This window comes from Eretmochelys imbricata, chromosome 1 (genome assembly GCF_965152235.1).
Source record: "Eretmochelys imbricata isolate rEreImb1 chromosome 1, rEreImb1.hap1, whole genome shotgun sequence".
NCBI classification, from domain to species: Eukaryota; Metazoa; Chordata; order Testudines; family Cheloniidae; genus Eretmochelys; species Eretmochelys imbricata.
In genome coordinates, this window is record NC_135572.1 from 141575128 (window position 1) to 141588782 (window position 13655).

At 42.7% G+C, this 13655-nt stretch overlaps 2 protein-coding genes across 4 annotated transcripts in view; both read right to left on the bottom strand.

Moving 5' to 3' along the window:
* BCLAF3 (BCLAF1 and THRAP3 family member 3) overlaps window positions 1-632 on the bottom strand; it is a 63031-nt gene extending 62399 nt beyond the window's left edge. For all 3 annotated transcript variants that reach the window (XM_077816620.1, XM_077816595.1, XM_077816610.1), the window contains exon 1: window positions 466-632. The gene's annotated coding sequence lies outside the window, so the exon portion shown is untranslated. The remainder of the gene's footprint in view (window positions 1-465) is intronic.
* An 11139-nt stretch (window positions 633-11771) lies between these two features.
* Window positions 11772-13655, bottom strand: part of MAP7D2 (MAP7 domain containing 2) — a 131325-nt gene continuing 129441 nt past the window's right edge. The window contains exon 18 of the mRNA XM_077807187.1: window positions 11772-11810. The gene's annotated coding sequence lies outside the window, so the exon portion shown is untranslated. The remainder of the gene's footprint in view (window positions 11811-13655) is intronic.

A 13655-nucleotide genomic window follows, 5' to 3' on the forward strand; every position in this document is an offset into this window, starting at 1 on the left:
GAAGGGGGGGGAGAAGAAGAAAGGTAAGCGACGGGCAGGGGGCGTTTATCAGCCGCCGGTAGGGGTGCTAGGAGGGGTTTTGTACATGCCGGGGGCACTAGGAGAACTCGAAGCGCAGCCAGCCCAGTGCCCAGGCCGCGCGCGGCTCTGGCGGGGGGCGGCCCGGGCTGGGGGCGGGGGGAAGCTTTGGTTTTCCACCCAGCGCTGTCCCCAGGTGAGGCTCCGCTCGGGAGCTCGCCCCGGGCTGCAGGCGGCCGAGCAGGCCCCGCACCTCGCCGTGTCCCCGCGGCCGCCCCCGAGTCACGCCGGGACCCGCAGCGAGCCCCGGCCCGGCCGCGGCAGGTGCCCCCCGCCCCGCCGCGGGGCGCGAGGCCCGGCCGGGGACACACCCACCTCCCGCCCCGCCAGCGGGAGCCCTCCGGCGCAGCCCCCCCCCCCTCGCGCCCGGCCCCCGCGGACACTCACCCGGAGGAATCGCCTCCAACGCCGCTTGCGGGGCCCGCCGCCGCCGCGGAGAGAGCCGGGCTCCGGCGTAACGCGACCAACTGCTGCCCCTCAGAATAGGCGGCGGCTGCTGCGGCTCGGCTCGCACGGCGCATGCGCCCAGGGACTGAGCAGGCTCCGTGCCGCCCGCTGAAGCGGCTGCCAGGCCTCTGCCCGCGCTGGGGAGAGCTGGCTCGGGTCCGGGCGGGGGTGGGCGGAGTCTGGGCAGGGGGCGGGGCCTGACCGCACAGGCGGTTCACAGAGCTGGGGGCGGGGCCTAGCGGCAAATACTTGGGGGCGGGGCGTTGAGAGCTAGCGGGGCTGGGGGGTGGAGAAGCCGGCTGCAAAAACCCAGGGCGGGGGGCCCTTTTGCCCCTCTCAGGATGGTTCATCTCAGCCCTGGCTGCGCTCTCCAGGGCGGTGCCGCTAACTCCGGGCCCTCCCAGCGCCAGGACAAGGCGGCTCTTCCCCACCCCAAATAGGGTGACCAGATGTCCCGATTTTATAGGGACAATCCCGATATTTGGGGATTTTTCTTACATAGGCGCCTATTTTCCCCCCCCCCCCCCGCCTCTGTCCCCATTTTTCACACTTGCTGTCTGGTCACCCTCGCCCCAAACCGCCTGCAGAGCCCCCAGTCGGGGCAGCATCTCACCTGCCGCCCCTGCTGCAGGCTCCTGGCCAGACCGAGTTTTCTGTTCAAAGCGTCCCAGTCCCGGGTCCGCAGAGCCTCCGAGCAGTTCCCCGACCTGCCCGGGCGGCTGGGCTCAGTGCCTGTCCCGGACCCAGCTTGGCTCTTGGGAGCCGCAGCTTCGCTCCTTTAAATGATTTACCCCTTCACGTGTTATTGTCATTACTTTGGGCACTCCAGCATTTCCCTGCCTTACCCTTGTGCAGCTGGGCAGCGTGTGCCATTTCACTGACACTGTAACAGCAAATAATCACTGCAACTATTAATAGTTGGAGGAGCTTCAGCAATCCCAGTCCCCTCTAGCGCTTCTTGCATTATGGCAACATTTGTTTTCTACATTTTTGTTCTTTTCTCATTTTTTTAATGCACAAGTTTATTCCTTGGAATCATGTGGGGTTAAGGCTGGCTGATTTCCTGGTGTGGTGTCAAAACTTGTTCAATTCCTTTGATCCACCAATGGGGATTGCCTTGTCTAGGGTTTCTTTGTTTTGGTTTTTTTTGCCTCTCTATCCAACACCACAGCGGTATTTCAGGTGTCACCACTGGGGCATAGAACTTGGTTCCTGAATATTCACCACAGGTTAGATTTGTAAAGGGCAAAAGCACCTAGATGCTTTCAAAAATCCCAATAGTTGCCTAAATATCTTTAAAAATCTGGCCCAGATCTGCAGGGCTGCTACATGGTCTTTGGTACATACTTTCTAGAGCAGGGGTGGGCAAACTTTTTGGTCCGAGGGCCACATTGGGATTGCAAAACAGTATGGAGGGCTGGGTAGGGAAGGCTGTGCCTCCCTAAACAGCCTGGCCCCCACCCTCTATCCAAGCCCTCCCACTCCCTGACTTCCCCCCTCAGAACCTCCAACCCATTCAACCTGCCCTGCTCCTTGTCCCCTGACTGCCCTGAGCCCTATCCACACTCCCGCCCCCTGACAGGCCATCTTCAGTGAAGTGCTACAGCTACACTGCTGCTGTGTTTTAGGCACAGACAAGCCCTGAACATTATAACACTTAAGTTCCATTGTGAATCTGCCCCTTAGGCCTTTTCCTCATGGCTAAAAAAGGTGATTTTTGTTTTGTTTAACTTTGGATATCTAAGGTGCAAGAGCTACTCTGAGGTTAAAAAAACAAACAAACCCCATTGAGGACAAGGCACTTAGGTTTTAGCAGTGAGAAAATGTCTCTGCACTAAGAGTAGAAGGCAATTCGCTCATATGTTTGTGCCAAAGCAGAGAGGTGCAAATCTTGTTTTGAGAACTTAAGCAGTAAGTGTAATAGTGACAATGAAGAGGGGTGGGGAGTCTGTATAAGGAACAATGGTAGATTTTCTGCCTAATGGGTTGTGTTTAAAATGTTTTCATAAGTATTTCAACTGCTGTTTACAATGCTTTACACTAGCATCAGTGTTTTGTGTACATTAAACCTTCCTATAGGACATACAGTTTCTGATCTATAATGGGAAGAGCTTAATTAAAAAAAAAAAAAACAATACCTTCCTGCAGGTTTTTACATACAATAGCCCTGCAGTTTAATTCTGTAGAATGCTTTTCCAAATTACAAAAATCCTTTATTTAGTTGTGTCCAAATTTAAAATAGAGATTTCACAATGGTAGCAAAATTGTGATGGGAGTGCACTCAACCCTTATAATGTGCTACCTTCAGACCAAGAGGATGATGAAAGGCAAAGGCAGCAAATTGTGGCAGTGCACCAAAAAAGCATACCCATGGAAGTCAGTAACTGCTACCAGTAGAAAATTGTGATTGTAGCTGTTTGTAACATTATACTGGCCCCAGAGCAACAAGCCTGGCTAGGAGGCACGCTGACTGCAGCTTCTCCCTGTGGGTGGGCCACCCTGGGCCCAGTGCCTGAGAAGTGAAGAGGTGGGAATGAGAACCAGTCAAACCTCCTCTCCCCCGTCCGCCCTCTAGAGAGAGGGGAGACCCCTACTGGGGGTCTGGGCAATAATGCCCCCCATCCCCACACACTGCTGGGCAACCTCCCGCCCCCCCCCCCCAAAAAAAAATCTGTCAGGGCATTAGTTCACCCCCTCCTATTCCCCTGATGAGGCAATAACTCTCCCAGAGCCAGCAAATAGTAATCTATACATATTTACAAGGAAAGGTGAACTGGTGGAAAGTCCTGAACTCCAAAGGGCTCAACCTGATTATATACATTTAAAATTTACTACACTTTTATATCACATACAACAGTCACTATCACTGCACAAAGAGGAATATCTTCATAATCAAGAAAATGAAGGTGGACCTGTTAGAGTAAGAAAACATCTTACTTTTTCTATTATTCATTACTCCAGGTGGCAGGTTTGTATATTTACTATGACAAAACAAGGGCCTTATAAAGCACACAGGGATATTCAGACCAATAACGTGGCTGACAACATTCTGAAACTTGAAAATGAGCAGATAGAGCATCCCACTTTAAGTTGCAAACTGTTTCAGAATGACTACAGAAAACCCACTTTGTACGTAAGCTTTTATATTAATTAACCTGAAATAATGTAGCAATATTAACTTCTTTACTTCTGAATCCTCCTCTAGCAATACAGATTTCCGTCCTGCAAACAGTTATTAAATATGTGGTTAATATTAAGCATGTGCATAAGTGTTTCCAGAATTGGGACCATAGTTTTTAAAGGAAACCTCCAATAAACTAGTTAACTATGTACTCAGTAAAATTATATTTAAATTTCAAAACAGCTTTTATCAATAGTCTCACTAGTTCATTATCTCCATACCTGTGAACTGTGAATGGTTTCTCTATGGGCCTTATTGGACATGGCTCATTTGATGATTACTCATTATATTTAAGAAAATTTATTATTTTTAAGTGATTTGTCTTTTCAATTAAAAGTAGTTAGTGTAGCTTTCATACTCCACTTGAATGAAAAATTTGTTTTGTAGATATGTTAACTGTGTATGTGGCTAAACACTTATAGATTACAAATGCAAGTTAACTGGAATTCAAAAATAAAAGATCACACAATTAAACAGACTGGTGCCTTAACTGTCCATATAAACTGCTTTTACATGCAAAAAGTTGCGCTAAAGGCCATGTCAAGCTAATTGTAGAACAGTGGACAAAATATTTCAATGGAAGCTGCTCAGCCCCTTTCAGGATCAGGTAGAGGCAACCTGAGCAACACAGGCTTATTCTGCACTAGTGAAAGTTAAATGGTTTGACAACAGGTCAAAACACCTGGTTTTGAATACTGCTGTTCCACGGAGGTGGTCCTGGTTAACCAAGTTCCAAGCCTATTGTAAAAAGTGTGCTACTTTTGTTATCATTTACAATTCATTTTTACCAATCTTGACCCAGCCCTAGTGCAAGATGTTTCAGAGGAGGAAGACTGCTGCCTCAAACCTGCTGCAGGAGATCCTCTGAAGAGAGAGTTTGCAAGGGAGGAGAAAGTCTAAGAGAGCTGTCAAAGGAACAATAAAAAAGGTGGGCAAGGCAAACTTCAAGAGAAACATTTAGTTCAGAGGTGGGCAAAGTACATCCCTGTGGGCACATCCGACCCATGGGACCCTCCTGCCCGGCCCTTGAGCTCCTGGCCCGGGCAGGAGGGCCCCCTTCCCCGTAGCCTCAGCTCACTGCGCCGCCGGTGCAATGCTCTAGGTGGCAGCGCAGCTGCAGAGCCGCAGCCTGACCCAGTGCTCTGTGCTGCGTGGCGGCGAGGCTGGCTCCAGCTGGGCAGCGTGGCTGCCTGTCCTGGTGCTCTGGGCGATGCGGCAGTAGCTCCGCCAGCCACCAGTGCTCCAGGCAGCGCGGTAAGGGGGCAGGGAGCTGGGGGGGGGAGGGTTGGATAGAGGGCAGGGGAGTTTGGGGTGGTGGTCAGGGGGCGGGGGTGTGGATAGGGCAGTCAGAAGGCGGGGAACGGGGGGGGTTGAATGGGGGCAGGAGTCGGGGGGGCAGTCAGGAAGGAGAGGGGGGTTAGCTGGGGCAGTCAGGGGACAGGAAGAAGGGGTGGTTGGATGGGGCACAGGTCCCAGGGGGACAGTCAGGAATGAGAGGAGGGGTTGGATGGGTCAATGGGGGGCAGTCAGGGGCAGGGAGTCCGGAGGCAGTCAGGGAGCAGGGGGCGTGGATAGGGCAGGAGTCCTGGGGGGCCATCAGGGGACAAGGGGGTTGGATGGGGCAGGAGTCTCGGGGGGGCCATCAAGGGGCAAGAAGCAGGGGGGGTCAGATGGGGGTGGGGGGCAGGCACAGCCTTCCCTAACCACCCCTCCATACAATTTCAGAAACCCGATGTGGCCCTCAGGCCAAAAAGTTTGCCCACCCCTGGTTTAGTTGGTGCTTTACCATTTTTTTAGCCTGGTTTTAAATATGCTTTTATAGTAACAATAATTTTGGACTCTGCTTTCTGTAATAGCTTGAACTTCAATCTTCATTTCTCCCTCACATACTATACAGAAAGCATTTATAGATAGTCTATAGTAATATTTAGTATTTATATAGTGCTGTGGAAACAAATTACTTAAGATCACAAACACCTACATGACGTAGGTCAGCTATTTTCCCCCCAATTTACAGAAACTTAGGCCTGAAGCTCAAATCAGACCTTGAGGTAACTTGACTTCAGGTGAGTTACACCTCACCCAGACCAGGGATGACTTTGGTCCAGAAAAAGGTTAAGCAATTAGCTCAATGATCCTCTCCTGATTCTGTGCTCCAAACAGTAGCCAACATTTCCTCAGTTAACTGAGGGAATTAGGATCCTCTTTATTAAAATCACATTGTGTAGCTTTGATATTTGAGTGAAACTCTGTCAAATCAGTTAACTTATAAATATGAAAAAAGAAATGGGATTTAACCATTAAACCTGAACAGGATGACTAACTGCATTACTCAGCTCACTTATTTAAAGAATAATTTCTTGATGCTAAGTCTTACTCTGAATCTAACAACTCATCTAATTCTCCTGGTTGGTCAAATAAAATAGGATTCAAGCCTCCTTTTTATGACATAATGGTGCCTGGCTATTTATATGGTCAGCATGACTTCCATGTAGCAACACACAAAACGAATTCATTGCCTCTAGCTGTGCTCACTGTGGTGACTGGCGTATAATTTGTTAAATGTAGCTTAATAACTTTAGCTGCAAACGAGTGGAGGTACTTCGTGTATGAATAGGTATGGACTACAAACGTGATCATCAAAAGAGAATTTAAAAAAAAATTTGAACAAATATTCGATTTTGATTAAGTAATAAACAGGACACCAGTGAGATTATTTGAAGATGGAGTGATACGTTTGCATTTCTGTGCATATGTGAGCAGGCAGAACTAGAATTTGAACAGTCTACAGCGAAAGAAGTTGTAATAAAGTGGTGGCATGAGAAAATGAAGGCATGACTTTGGATTTCAAAAGACATGGATAGCTCGATGGTTAGAAGACATTACTGACATTTATATATTATGATTTTTAATATTAATGACTCAATATTAAGGTTGCAGAGTCTATGAAACACCTTAGTGACACTGTTACCCTTATCCTCCCCCATTTCTTCCAATTGTTTGTTAAATCCATTTGTTGTATCTTGTTTTACATTAAATTATAAAAATCCTCAACATAGGATCTTGTGTATTTGTATAGCAACTAGCACAACAGAGTCCTGATTTTGATTGCAGGCACTGAGTGTTACCATAATACAAATAATTAAGTAGAGGTGATGCAATACTATATCTGAGATGGCAATAGGTAGACTTACTGATCTAGGACCCTGGGAAAGAGAAAGTTCAGGGTTCAGGATAACCACCAAGATTACAGTTAGTAAAGAAAAACTGGAGGTTTGGGTCAAGGAAGAAGAAACAGGCAAAGAAGCTATTACTTATTTCCTAAATTGTATGGGAATTTTTAGTGCTTTGACACACCCTAGAAGTCCTCTATTTATTAACAGAGTAAGAATAGCATGGACCACAGCAGAGCAAACTTCTCCATATGGCCATAGCAATTCTGATCCGGATGTACCATCTCTGGAGGTGAGAGGATTATTCAGTCTCCGTGCCCATTCAAGTTTTGGTCTCTGCCAGCTGTGGTATAAATTGCCTTCAAGTAGAAATTGGACTAAGAGCAATCTAATTTCACAAGACAGCTGTGAGAATTTTTAGTCATGAGGGCTGACTGTCTTGGGGCTGATAACGTAGAGGTGAAAACTCTGGTCTTGATTCTGAACTCACACCAGTGTAAATTAGGAGTGACCTCCCAGAAGTCACTAGAGTTAAACCCTATAACACTGGATGTCATTTCTAGTCCACTGGTCAATCCAGTTCTCCAGGGAATTGAGGATGGTCAGTTATGCTCATATTTCTCCATATTTATGAAAGATGCTAATAATTTTCTTTTTGGGGATGTTACCACATTAGGTTAACAAAAGAGGTTTTAGAACACAGTAGAATAGTTTTGCCTTTTATTTTAAGAGAGAAAAGTTATTGTGATGACGTAAGGGACATCCGAACTTTTGAAAGTTTAGTATGGTATTATGCCTGCATTGCCCTAATATTGCCAGCCACTGGCCTGCACTCTGTCTTTCCATGGGATTAATAAGTACTGGTCATATGTAGTATTTGGTAAATATGTAGCTGTCATTCTCAGAAAAATACAGGAAATAGTATGAGAATAATTTTCCAGTTTATGGTCTCATCTCACACCCATGCAAATTCTTCTATAGCTAGGTAATTTTGGATATTTGGGGGTCCAATCCTGTGATGTGCTGAGCACTCTCAACTCCCCTTATCTTCAGTGACTCTAACCTGCGTGTGTATGGCTGAAATATACAGCTCATGTGATTGATTGCCAAAATAAATAAATAAAACATTCTCGGTTCAAGGACTATGTAAATCATGCCACTTATTACTGCAGTTTTCTTTCTATTTTTCTAATTTCTTCTCAGTCTGAGCTTGCATCTCTCTAACAAATATTCAGGCTGGATTTCAGAAGGGCTGCATGTCTAATTGTGAATCATGAGACTCTAGCTTCTAGGTCATTTTGATCCTGCACATTGCAGGGTTCAGATAGTCATCCAAACCAACTAGTTGGGAAACAGATTTCCACTATTTCCTTCGTTTTCAATTATCAGAAATACTCTAAGAACTTCTCACCATATTTCAGTCCTTCAGTCTGCACAAAATGAGGAAACGGTGGAAAACAAGTGTCATAAAACTCTTCTGAAGGACAAGAAATTGTTAGCTTGCATTTTAGATTTTTTTAAAAAAAGCTTAAAACCCTTTCCCTCCTTACTCCCTGCTTTCAAATTTACATTGCCTTTCCCATGAAATATTTTCTTAATAGACAGAATAGGTAATTGATGATTAGCAGAGTGAGCAGTAGTACTCTCTAATTTTCAGACATGAGAGCTTATACAGATGATAAAGTAAGGACTGTGTATTAATGAAAATCAGCAGTGTCACATTGTTGACTCAAACCCAGTTTGTGATCCACTATAACCCTCAAATCCTTTTCAGAAATACTACCACCTAGTCAGTTATTCCTCTTTTGTAGTTGTGCATTTGATTTGTCCTTCACTTGGGAAGGACTTTGCATTTGTCTTTACTGAATTCAGACCAGTTCTCCAATTCATCAAGGTCATTTTGAATTCTAACCCTGTCCTCCAAAGTGCTTGCAATCCCTCCCAGATTGGTGTCATCTGCAAATTGTGTAAGCATACTCTCCACTTTGTTATTCAGGTCATTAATGAAAGTTAAATAGTACCACATCCACGACTGACCCCTGTGGGACCCCACTAGCTATGACCTCCCAATTTGACAGTGAACCACTGACAACTACTCTGAGTACCATCTTTCAATTAGTTGTGCACCCACCTTATAGTAATTTTGCTCTAGTCCAGTTGTGTAAATACTTTTCTATAACTTCACACTAGCAATGTAGTATATGATTTCATCTAACACAATGAAAGAGGCTAATTTCAGTGGTTCTCCAACAATTCCATTGTGTGGATCACTTTGTAACAAAGATCGCTTTTACCCACTTCTCTCCCTGCCTTCTTTACAGCTTGGTTCTCTAATGGTTTAATTCTGTAGATCTCTAGAAGAAGTTGGAGGACCAGCTGTGGTGCACAGACTGTAGTTCCAGGACCACTGTCCTATACAAAGAAAGTCCATTGAACCACAGCAGCAAATATGAATACCAGTACAAAGAGTAAGAAAATTAATTAAGGCTCCGCCCCTGACACATTCTATTTTCTACAGGAGCAGTAACCCCAGATATTCAGCCCAATCCTGCTGAAAAATATCTTTGAAAGTCAGTAAGAAAAGGATCTGAAGTTATTTATATGTACACCTATCTGTGTCTCCTCCTATCATCTTAGAATGCAATTGTATTGAGAAATCACATAAAGGACTCAGTGTACCACAGAACTCAAATGAGCATGTGTTGAAACACTATGATGGAAAGAGATATCCTGGATGACAGAGGTAACGTATTAGTACACTCTAAAATATATCAGATTTACATATTTGATATTTTGCATTAAAATTATTTTGTTTTATTTTACTTTTATTTAAAACAAATGTTTGCAGACTACTCTTCCCCAAGAGATCAAGGGACTGTTACTCATTACATGGAACAAGCTGGTCTCTTTCTAAAAAGATATTTGTATTTAGTCTAAGGAGCAGTTTAACATTTATATTTTAGGCTGTTTTGTAATGTGGATAATTAACAGTTCAAGTGCCTGAGACAAGACTAGTAAGAGAATAGAGCAGCCTATAGAAGCAAACCACCACATCAGATTGAAAACAAAGGTAAAAAGTTAAGTATTTTGAGAGGCTAAGGAATTATCCCTCCATGTAGTATTAAGCCTTGCTGAGAAAACCACCACAAATCAAACTACGCTTTTATTTATTTATTTATTGGGGGGGGGGCAGTAGTTTTGCCATGATCATGGGGGGGGGGGAAGCTAGGAAACAAGTCAGACTCAAATGAAAATGTATTTCACTCTTATACATGCTATACACGTCATGCAAGTGAGGTAATCTACAGGTTATACAATGACACCATAATAAAATATAACATCTCAGGTGACATCTGCCAAACACAATATATCAAGCAAAACAAACATGATTCTTTTGTTTTGGTTCTTTTTTTTTTTAATTTTATTTAGGAAACAACTGTAGGACTAATTTGGAAGACACGATACCATGCTACAGCTTACTGAACAGTCACTAGAAAAGTATTTTGCTGAAATACACCAACATAAAAAGAACTATTGTTATAGGCATGTTTTCTTTATATACTCAAACACAGGTTCATTGGCTACTTCAATTTTTAAACAGTTGCTGGCTTTAAAAGCAGAAGAACGTGGCTACAATTGAGACCAAGCTACACTGTAAACTTCTCTACATATAAAAGTTTCTACTTTTTTGTTAGTCTCCGAACAGAATTGTAGTGACTTTTTTAAAAGATTTGGACAAAAATGTCCTCCAGGCAGCACAGAATATAGCATAAAAGTTACCATAGCTCACCAAAAGAAATAAAACTAACTAAAATACATTGTATGGCACATAATGTCTACATTTTACATTCTTGATATGAATTTTCCCATATAGATGTTTGTTGAGTACTAAGGAGGCTAATATTGTTATATAGGTGAAAATACTATGTGAGAGAGAGTGTCTCACAGACTTAGTATTTCTGTTGCAATATCTGTCTATTGTTTTACCACTGATTATATTTTTTGTTGAGTCTGTAGGAAGACACAAAATAGTTATCTACATGAATGAAAGCCTGCTGGTATTAATAATTGATCTCAAACAGTTAACGCAACATTTATCTGAATCCCATGACATACTTGCTTAGAACTACTGCAGTTATGTAATACATATTAGAGAACTGTAATGGATATTATGCCTACATTGCCTACAAGTGTTATATCAAGGGAGTTTTAAAGACTTCAGCAAGAGTCAACCCAAGGCTTTATTAGTATTAACTAACTACTTTGTCACTATTGACTTTAAAAAAAAAAAGACAAAATAGTCATGTGTGATGCATTGTAGCAGGGGGATAAATTAACCCTCCACAGTCTGTAAGGAGGATCCTTTGATTCCAGCAGTTGAATAATTATTTGTTTTCATGCTTCCTCAGTTCTAGTTTTGCAATTATACACCTGCAAAAAAGAGTTGCTGAGAACTCGTCAATATTTTTCCCCATTTAAAAAAATAGGCACAGAGCTAAAGTACAGTACATTATTTAATTTCAATGCACTGTGGGTAAACCTCAGAGTATTTACAAGAAAATTACATCAAGTACTTGTATGATAAAACTAAAGGAAGAATGATTTTAAAATAAAACGCACAGGGTAAAAATCACAGTGAAGTATTCAGATGAAATTTAAATTAAAAAAAAGTAGTAAGAGCTTTATTAGTAGATGAAGCCCAAATTCTAAAGAACAATGAATCTTCCCTGAAACCAATCAAGGCTATAGATTCCTGGCATCTACCAAGAACAGCCAGTTATTCAACATACCACTTGGGAAGACAAAGTTATATTCAGCTCTGATTATGTGAAATCCAGTGTTCAAAAGACTGCAGAAGCTCTTTCTGATGACAAGCTCGAATTTTACTGCCAGCAGCATGACAGGACGTATATCCTCCACAAATACTTCCTCTGTCAATTAAAAACACACCCAAACAGCTTATATAAGTAAAATGGCTCCAATTTTTATAATGGAGAACTGATTCTCTTGCAATAAAGTACAATGCTACAATTAACATTAAGACTATCATTATATCATACTGTATTTCACTTAGCTTGCAGACTTTCCAGGAAAAGGACTGTTACTTAACTGTCTGTACGATACTGCATACATCTGCTGCACTGAACCATAAAAAATGGCAATCACTCCCACATTCCACTTTGCTGCGTACTTATCTGGTCCTGCTTTTAACTGTTCTCTCTTTGTTATTAAATTGAAATGAGATATAATTAAGGACTATCATAACTAATAGGGAAAGGTGCATAGTTCTTTAACGAAAAGAACACACATCTATATTTTTCATTATACCCTTAGTTTATCACTAAAATGTTTAAGTTAAACAGGTAACTTCAATTGCTTTAATGTAACTAGTTGATTTGGGTACCAGGGCAGATTAACAAAAAGTCTTAAACATTTTATTAAGTACTGACTACTGTCTGTATAATTCAGAAATAAAGACACTGTCCTCTGCCAGACACAGAATTTACATCTATAATTCCGAACTATACAGTGAGTTCCTGCACTGCCAGCATAAAACCAATCTGGATTCTACTTTCTTTCTACTCCTAGCTGGACATGTGCTAGCTCCCCACTCCTCCTGGCTGTGGTTAGAAACCAGGAGCAGGGTGAGGTAGGGCATGACAGGGGTTCCCAATAGGGATGAAGTGGGGCCGGTAAAAACTTATTATAGGAAAGCATAGTGGTGTGACCCATCTTTCCAACAGCCAAACAAGCTTTCCCCTTCCTTCAGGCTGCCCTCCTTACCTATTTGTTATCTACAGAGTACCAAGAATGTGCAAGCCGCTTTACAGACTAGTATGAAGACAAAACACCTATACCAAGAAAGTTATAATCCAAGTAGTCACTGAAAGGAAATTGCAGGAAGACGAATGGGCAAACTCAAAGAGCAAGGTGAGCAAACACTGAGGATGAGACATATCTTGTAAGTTCCACACTTTTCCGATTATCTTTATGTGGGGTTTATTTTCCTTTGTTCTGTTTTTACATCTTTTCCTTTCATATTTTTGTACTTTTATTGAGGATTCTCATTCATCTGACTAGTTAACAATTAAACTGCAGAGAGCTCTAGAGTTAATAGGCCTTTTGGAACAGGTTGTGTCATAAGGAGACCTTGACAGTAGAGAGGGTGGACGTATGACAAAATGAGTAAGGACAGAGGCTCCAAGCGTACAATCGGAGGCTATATGAAAAGAAGCACAGGCACAAGATTAGGAGGGAGCACAACATGAAGCAAACAGTTAGCTGTCCTGCTTGGGCACAGCACAGGGAGCAAGAAGAGATGATGAAAGGAAAGATGAGTGGAAAGGTACAAGGGAATGAAGTTGTGCAAGTCCTTGAAGGATACGAAAAGGAGTTTGAATTTGATACAGGTGGCTAACAAGTTACTCTAAAACCTAGGAAAATGCTCATTCCCCAAAATGTTCAACATCTGGAGATTAATCAGTATTCCAAGGGTTCACAAGGTTTCTCTTGTGTCACTTTATCTAAAAAAATGGAGCAGAAGTGTTCAGAGAAAGGAACACTTATGTGATTGGGGAATTTTATCCTAGTAGATTTCAGGAAGACTAGGATTATTTGGTTTGAAAGGGGAAGAGTAAGTAGTATGATAGGGGTATAAAAAAGAATAAAAATGTAGAGAAAGCTGAACATTTATTCATATTTACCCTTTCCCATAATACAAGAATAAGAGGAAATTAGAAGAGAATTTATAACTGATAACAGTAAATGCTTTTTAT